Here is a 9,367-nt window from a genome sequence, read left to right as displayed (position 1 = left end):
TTCTGACAAACATGAGTCCACTAAGCGATTGAGTTTGTCACCCCATTATTTAACTGCATATATATTTATACCATTTTCTATATTTTGCACTTAATGATGAATAAACATCTTGCCTCAATCATTATAATTGATTATTAAAATCATGAGAAATAAAATATTGTTTAAACCAACTCGATATTTCTTTCGAAGAAAATTATGTTTTTATGGTATTTTATTACCCGGCTTCCACTAAAAATGCTTTTAACTAATATAATAGATTTTGACATTCATTTTCGTTTTCCCAAGAAGATCAAAATGCATGAAACACAATATTCACATTTGTTCTTACCTGATTAAAGATCGAATGAAAAATTAATGAAATCTTATCTATATATACTTTTCTACCAATGGACAGGCGCCATATACAATTACTGATCTAATTGAGTTGTGTAAATATAATTATAGAGTTGACAAAATAACACCATTTCCGAACAAAAACAATTGTCTTTTTGGTAACATATTTTATTTAAAAGTAAAGTGTGATAACGTGTGATATAATGATATATCATATGAATTTGACAGCTATAAAAGTTATCTTCTATTTACCACCAAAATAATTATTGAAATGAGCTTTACATACGATTTTAACTCTCGATCCTGTATGGCATGGACTCGATTGTCCAGTTTTCCAAGCATCTTCAGCATCATCACTGGCAGAGTTCTCGCAAAATGCAAGCACACAGAATCAAACTTCAAAGATTGTAGAGGAAACATATATGATGGAAAAAGTTCCATTCACTTGTATCAGTGGTCCATTGAATTAAAAGATCTCACCGTCGACAAATTATAGCGGTGAACTGACGTAAGATCTTGTTGGTGTACTGTATGGCTACTAGTTTTCTAATGACTACAGATGGATGGTTTGGTATCTTCGGATTAAGTCGGTGTTGAGATTCCTTACAAATTTTGACTATTGGTGATTGATCCAATGGATCCTACGATGCTGCAGATTTCCATATAAGAGTCATATCCTACTGACTTGAGACTTTTCTTGGCACAATAACTGGATTAAAGACATGCGATGTAACCTCAATAGATTTAACTGATGGTTGATGTTGTTTTGGAAGTTTATATGTGGATTATACAGCGTTCAAAACATTCCGGACACTAAACAGTATTTTTTTTTTTTTTTAGCAAAATATGTGTTTTTGTGGCTATCTTTTGTAGTCACAACTATAATTATTTGTGTTCCTCCACACAATTCTACATAAAATGGATGCCTTAAAGGCTTGCCTGGAAAATTTTTCTGTATTTACTGCTAATAATTCTTGCAGGATACGGAAAGGGAGCTTTGACATCAAATGAGGGTCAATGACAATGACTTGCCACTTATGTCAAAATTCATTATGTATCAATGTCTACCATCTGAGCCATGAACCCCACTACATTAACAACTACAGACAACATTGTGTATCGGACTTGGGGGCCTAATGTTGGCTTTGTCATTTCAGTTGCCAGAGTGGAGATGTAAAAAAAAACTTGATCATGTTCAAGGAAATGTGACAATATAAATTTGACCCTTTTCTGTCTAATTTGCGTGTTTTTTGGGGCTTGGTTGAGCTGAGGGTTTTAACACAAAAAAGGGAGTATGGGGTAATATCTATCAAGTCAAAACAAAGAAAGACCATGAATATGCACAGATTGGCTTTCATGATTTCTATGACAGAAAATGTCGTTGACAGAAAATGTCGTTCTACCATCGAGATATAAACTATGTATCAATATCTACCATCTAAACTTTGAGTCCCACATTTCATGATCATGTTCCAAGTAACATTATAAATTTAACCCTTATTCTCTCTAAATTGCGTTTTTTGGTCTTGATTGGGCTGAGGGTTTTGACATCAAAAAGGAAGTATGGGGTTATATCTATCAAGTCTCCCATCAGTCAAAATAAAGAAAAATGAGTATGCCTAGATTAGCTTTCATGATTTCTATGTCTGAAAATGTCGTTCTTCCATCGAGATTCATTATGCATCATCGTCTAACCCTTGAACCCCACCGCATTAAAAACTACAACAGACAATTTTATTTTACGGTGAGGGTTTTAATTGTTAGCATTGACACTTCAGTTAGTACAGTGGAGATGTCCGGTAAAGAAAACACACATAATCTTGTGCGAAGTACATTTCACCATTATTCTGTGTAATTTGTGTTTTTTAAGCCTGGTTTTGATCAAAGACCTTAATTTTTTTTACAGAATTATCTTGTAAACTAAAAACCATTTTACTTATTCAGAATTTTTGTACGTATACAAATGGAAATCATAAGATAGCAACTAAAACTGGGCGATGGAAATCCATTGATAGAAAGGATAAGAATTGTGAATTTTGTTATAAGCAGTCAAAATAATAAGGTGTAGTAGTGGGCACAAAATTGAGTGGTGAAGATTAAACAGAATTTTATGCAAGTCACTAAAATGATTGTCAAATCAAATAAATTTTGAGGATCCTTCTGGGAACATGGAGGGTCTAAATGACCAGTTTCAGAATGTTTACTTGAGATGGTGACAGCAGGATTAGATTAACAGGTCTTGTTTCTCCTTCCATTTATCTCATATTTCACCCAGGTGGTTCTGGCAGAAAGCCAATTTTTGGGTCCGCTGGTCTACTTAGGCTTTTTGTTTTGTTCAAAGGCTTCGATAGTACCAGCAGTTTCATCAAAACGATTACACAGTTTACAAGTGGTAAAATAAATGTAGATATTAATGTATCTCCAACACGACTTCCACTTGAAATTGACCATTTGCATCGGGTTTGCCTGTAAGGACCTTTATTTTATTTTAAATTTAGTGGTCTTCAGCATAAAACATTTTTGAACAACATTGATCGAATACATTCAAAAATCCAAGATCAGACCATCCCTGTCTGCCTCTTGGCCCTCAAAATCGTAAGAATGACATATGGTCATTGGTGTATCTTTTAGTGCCGACCTTTAGTGTGATCATTAGACTAGATCTCTTACAAGTTAATAAAAAACGTGTTATAAAGATATCTTCCTGAAATTTTAGTTTTCATCCAGGGAACAGTAAGTTTGTCATAGAAGAAGTTTTTTTTTGGTTTCGTATCAATTACAACTGTTAAATTTTCGCATTTTATCTTACAGTCGAATGTTAGGCTATAGTGTTTAAAGATTCCTGTGAAATCCATCTTTCATAGTTAGCTCAACATACAGAGCGAACCCATGAGAGGAAGGCTGAAACAAAACTAATGTCATAAGTTTTTAGGTGATAAATTATGAAAAAAAATTTAATCCAATTTTAACAGTTCAAGGGAGGTAACCGATCACCTAACTTAAATATGGAAATAATAACAGAAAATTGTTTGATTGTTAGGGCACATCTATTGCCACTGGATAGTGGTATTTTTATCAAATAAATAAAGAAAGCCATTTTCGAGATTATCAAGTGCAGCCACATGAATAATTAATCTGATTTTATACTCCCAAGCCGTGCAATTTCTACACTCTAACGAAAATCTCAACCGATCGTTTCAAGTATCGGAACGCTCAAAGAGAAGATTTTCATACGTCAGACTTACTCCGAAAATTCAAAGACTTTGTAATATAAACTTGTGCGGAAAAACACTTGTGTATTGTATATCCTCACGTGTGCTATTTTGAAATGCTAACTTGTTTTGATTTATAACAGAAGTATATGTGTGTTAATTTACGTGTATATGTGTTATTATTACATGTGTATGTGTATACTTATTACACACAAATCCTTGTGTTGTCTGTCCCATTTTTTTCTAATTCAAAATGGCATACGACATACACTTTCTTATGCATATAAATCAGTCACAAATTGAAAATAATACAAAACCATATCCCAAAACAAATGTGGTTAATAACCTACATTGAATATAGCTCGCCATGCTATGTAACATACGCTCACTGGCAGCGGTCGGAAATGATATAACCTGAATTTCTATAGCCTCTATCATGCCTACAAGGAAAATTCTACGCACTATTATTTAGCCAAGGGCAATAGAAAAAAAATCCAATATATCTATATATATACAAGCATAGAAAGTTTCATTAGGATTGGATAAAACCCTATTTTGTGCCTACAAGCCAAAGTTGACGAGTTTTTACTAAGCCAAGGGCAAAAACTCAAAAACTTACCAAATTTGAACTTGACCGAGATGTCATCAATATTAACATGCATTAAGATTGGTTATAAACTGTAAAGGCTCTATCGTGCCTTGAACGGAAATTGTGAACGGCGGACGTCAATATACGTCTACATTTTTATTTGGTCGTACACATAAGGTTTAAATTTTTAGGAATTTGGATGAAATATTACAGCATTTAATATCATAAATGAAATGTTGAATTGAATTATAAAATACTTGGACTTTCTCTGGATATTTCAGATTAAAAATAAAAAAACATTTAAACAACACATCAACACCAACAGATAATTTTTGTGGATTTAACTAAAATAGCTTGATTCTCTAAAATAACAAAATAATTATTCGGTTTGATATTTAAAATGAATGGTGGTGTTCGTTCTGTGTTGTTTACGTTCTGTTCAAAAAATTCTTCCAGTGAAGTGATCTCCTAAGAAATACGAGATAATCAGTTATGAAGTTAATAAAAGAGGCGTATAATTGCTTGATAAATAATATTGTTTGAATAGTCTATTCGCTTCCATAATTTCTCATCTTATCAGTTCAGTCATATTTTTTTTAACGAAGGGAAGAGTCGGTATTTTCTGCCTTGGAATCTTTACCTCCAGTCTAAGCTCAGCCGATAGCTATACCTTTTGTTACGCGCGCACACGCAAGCATAAAAAAATTGTTTATTAGATCTAAGATCTAAGAAGGAATGATTCAACGTCTGCGTTATATGAAGTAGTTGTGTAACTCAGCTTTATATTTCGTATTACACAAATGACGTCTTTGATTGCAACTACACAAGTATGTGTTGGCTAAAATATACACGTCGTGTGTTGCATTTCAAACAAGTTTGTGTTAAAACTACACAAATTTGTGTTGGAAGAAATATACACAACTCTTGTGTAGGTTGTTTAACACAAGATTTTATTCAGTGTATACAAACTAATTAAAAACGTTTGGTTTCACTCGATCTAAATTCATCTGACATGTATTGAAATCAAGGGTCCTTTCTACAATAATGTAAATCCATTCTTGTGAATCTCCGGGTGAGTTCACAAGCTTGTTTTTTTCCCTGAGCAGCTGTATTTGAGTGTAGGTGTTCTGCAACCACGCCTCTTCTTCATCAATACCCGTCGTGTAGTTTCATTTACGACAAAATCGTTCTTCTGCTACATTAAGCGTTTTTAGAAACATAGTTCATCATGAACCCTGTCTTAATTTTCATCGAATGGAAGAAAATTCGTTCTAAATTGTCCTTGATATCAATTGTTGCTGTTTATTACGATTAAGATTATTGTGTACTTTAGGAGTTCAAACAGCATCAGCCGTTGGTATTTTTGGCCGACTCTTTGTTTTTCTTTACTTCATATCATTGCCTCTAGCAAGAGGTACAACATAAAACCGGACCCTTAGAAGACAGACCTCTGAGTTTAGTGGCACACTCTTCCCTGTATTATTTCAGGATATCAATGGCCAGTTTGGTTGCTATTTAGACTTCTTGTTCCAACATGGTCCTTACGTTTTCTCCATTGATCGTGAATTCCTTTTGTAGATTTTTAACTACTGAACGATCTTTAACGTGCACAGCCTGACGCACACGGGCCCCGATTTATTGTCCAGGGGACCTACCTGACTAACAGGGGGAATCTGGGTTTAAAAATACGAAGGTGTTATCTACATATGCTTGAATTATTTTCTGAATTAATGGACAGATTGTCTTTAAATGAATTGTCTTTTAAACCACGTTCTAGCTGGGGACACCGCCCTGGATTGGAAGGACCTTAATCTTTGTCTTTGTCTCCTCTTTGAGTTCTAACAATTGATTAGACCGATCCCTCAAAACACACTCCTGGGGTAGATTATAATTGTGATGAAAAAACTCGACAAGCTGCTATATATGTGGATTTAATTTTAAACAGAACTGTATTGGTATGCACAACAAATTCTGATTTGATCGGTCTCCTACTATATGAAAATAATTGACCTCAGGAGAACAGGATTTGGTATAAAAATCGACCATCTTAGTCACTTTTAACATATACAATGTACTAATTTGCAATGATTATTGACTAGAAGAATTTGAATAGTCAAAATATGAATATTATCACCGCGGCAGCCCTTCCCTTGCGTAGCTGTTTCAAGAAAGAATAGAAAGTGGTTTGAAATCGAAAAGAATTGAAATTATGATATACATCCATTCTAGTTTACCCCATTTAATTAAATTACAATATTTACGATATATTACGTGGAATAATTACGATCTATTTTTGCCCACCCCCTGATTACTGATTTTGTTATGCAATCTTTTGTTAAAGTAGAGTCTTGGGAGGGGGAATTTTATACTGATTTTTTAAAGTAGTTTTAGGAGGGGGAATTTTAGACTGATTTTTTATGCAATCTTTTGTTAAAGTAGAGTCTTAGGAGGGGGAATTTTATACTGATTTTTTTATTCAATCTTTTGTTTAAGTAGAGTCTTGGGAGGGGGAATTTTAGACTGATTTTTTATGCAATCTTTTGTTAAAGTAGAGTCTTAGGAGGTGGAATTTTAAACTGATTTTTGTATTCAATCTTTTGTTAAAGTAGTGTCTTGGGAGGGGGAATTTTATGCTGATTTTTTAAAGTAGTCTTGGGAGGGGGAATTTTAGACTGATTTTTTATGCAATCTTTTGTTAAAGTAGAGTCTTAGGAGGTGGAATTTTAAACTGATTTTTGTATTCAATCTTTTGTTAAAGTAGTGTCTTGGGAGGGGGAATTTTATACTGATTTTTTAAAGTAGTCTTCGGAGGGGGAATTTTAGACTGATTTCTTATGCAATCTTTTGTTAAAGTAGAGTCTTGGAAGGGGGAATTTTATACTGACGACAATTATTTTACAGAAGATCCTTTTTTGGACTCATGACTACTCTGATGACGAAGAATATAATTCGTAAGAAGGAACATTCAGAGCTATGTGTCTGGAAGGACTTATTGAGAAATAAAAGACATACATAATTATTTGTCCTTGTATTATTTCTATACTCTTTATAAAACTCGTCCAAAATATTTGGACTTGAACTATATCATTAATTTTTACTTGTCAAAATTATTTTTCCTATTTCAGGCACTGTGATTGATGGAAGATACAAACATCAGTTGTGGAAGAAATCGGTTGACATTGAACCTAACATTGAAGAGAAAGAGTTCTGAAGTTCAGGCTTCCAGAAGATAGTCCTAATTAGGAGTCCATTGGTGCTCAATTTCAACTTTCAATAAAATTAATTCAATTTAATCCAGATGGTAGATGTTTTCTTTAAGATTTATTGCTCTACATCTCATTCAAGAACTTCCACGTCAACCTGAGACTGAGACATCAATGGAAATATCACAGATATTAACCTGCGTTAAAGAAAACACTTCATTTTCAAATTTAGAAAATCTGTGTTCTCTTTTAAGAACATACTCATTCTCAGAGTAGTGTAAAGGTGTTCTCAATGAGAACATAATTATCATGTCTAATACAATGTAACAATTATAGAACGTCAAGTGCGTGTTCTGAAGCCAGAAAGTTTTTTCTTTGTTGTAAAATAAAGAAAAATCATGAAAATAATTAATATGTTTATTTGTATAATAAAACGTCTAGATATAACAAACAAACACAAATGGTCTAAACAGTCATTGAAACATTTTTTTATACGCCCACATAATAATGTGTTATTGTCGCAGTCCGTCGGTCCACAATTGGCTTGTGAACACCATAGAGGCTACAGCTTTTATCTGATTTTAATGAAATTTGGTGTGATCATTTATATTCATGAGATCTTTGTCAACATCGATTTTTCGATGAACGCTGCCATTTCTTGTATCTATAAGCACTTTTATCCTAACTAAAGTGGTTTATGTATCATATACTATGGGCTTAACATCAAAATATTATCAATTTCAAAATTGAACGAGATATCACCGCTTGATTCTATGTACCTTAATTCCTTAAGAAGGAAACAGACATGATAGCATAAATCAGGAATAAAAAAAAACAGAATAGGCAAAATTTTCAAATGTAAATCATAACTAAACATGTCCTAAACAAACCAAATTATATCATAGAGGCCAATAATAACGAATTTCCACACATATCCTCATTTTTGTTCTTATTATAATATAACATTTGAGATCAGTTCCCTCCCTTGACGTTCCAAGATTGGTCATGTTTGTTGTGTCTATGGCGCTTGGTAGGGTATTTAAGGTTTATTTGATTATTTGATACTTACGTGGACTGGTGTTTCATGTTACTTTTTGTCCATAATTTAAGGGCCCTTGTCGCTTAAGATACGTAAGTAACTTTATTTTAAAGGCAATGTTTCGTTTCGGTTTAACATGTTTACGTTCCATATTTTTTACCGACCGTTCGCGCCGAAAAATGGTTGATAAACATTATAATTTGGTTGTCTTGAAAGATTATGATTGTTGAAATCGTGTATGTATTATTTATTCATAATCTACTAGTGCACTAACAATAATAAGCCTCTTTTCTATTGCTCGTAATATTGTGATTTTCTAAAAGGCATTATTTTAGATCAGATCAATGTCAAATATAGAAAATGATTTCATTCGCAGATCGTTCTGATAAATTTTAGTTTGGGCAAGTCAAAGAAAGTATTAGAGCCGAAAACGTCTTATTTTCAATCGTAAACTGTGATGCGATGCAGCTTAAACTAAACTGTACTGTCAATGTATTGAACCCTTCATATTATAAGCTTATCCTTTTCACTGACTATAGACCACTATAGTTAATTGACGTTGTTAATCCTGAGATAGATAGGACAATAAAATTTTGATAAAAAGATTATTAGTTCATAGTTGTTTTCACTTGCCACTTAGACAATTTTTATCATGGGCAAAAGCCAAAATAATGTGCTGAGGTCAAAACTACTGTGCCAAAATGACTATTGGTTGAAATAACTACGGACAGTATTATTGTGACATTGGTTTTTTTTTATATTATCTGAACATGATTCAAATCATCAGTTAAGATTCGCATCAACTCCAGAAGAGTAAGCTTATTGGATGAATTAGATTGTAATTTAAAATTGTTTGCTTTCAACACACTGTGAGAGAAGTGAATTACATTTTGAAAGGTTAAATTATCAGTTGTCCAAATATCCTTTTTTCCACTTCATTTAATTACTTGAAAAGGAAAATAGCATATCACTTATGAAGGGGGGTAACAAG

Source organism: Lottia gigantea (assembly GCF_000327385.1).
Source record: "Lottia gigantea unplaced genomic scaffold LOTGIsca_7, whole genome shotgun sequence".
Classification (NCBI taxonomy): Eukaryota; Metazoa; Mollusca; class Gastropoda; family Lottiidae; genus Lottia; species Lottia gigantea.
This window is presented reverse-complemented; position numbering follows the sequence as displayed.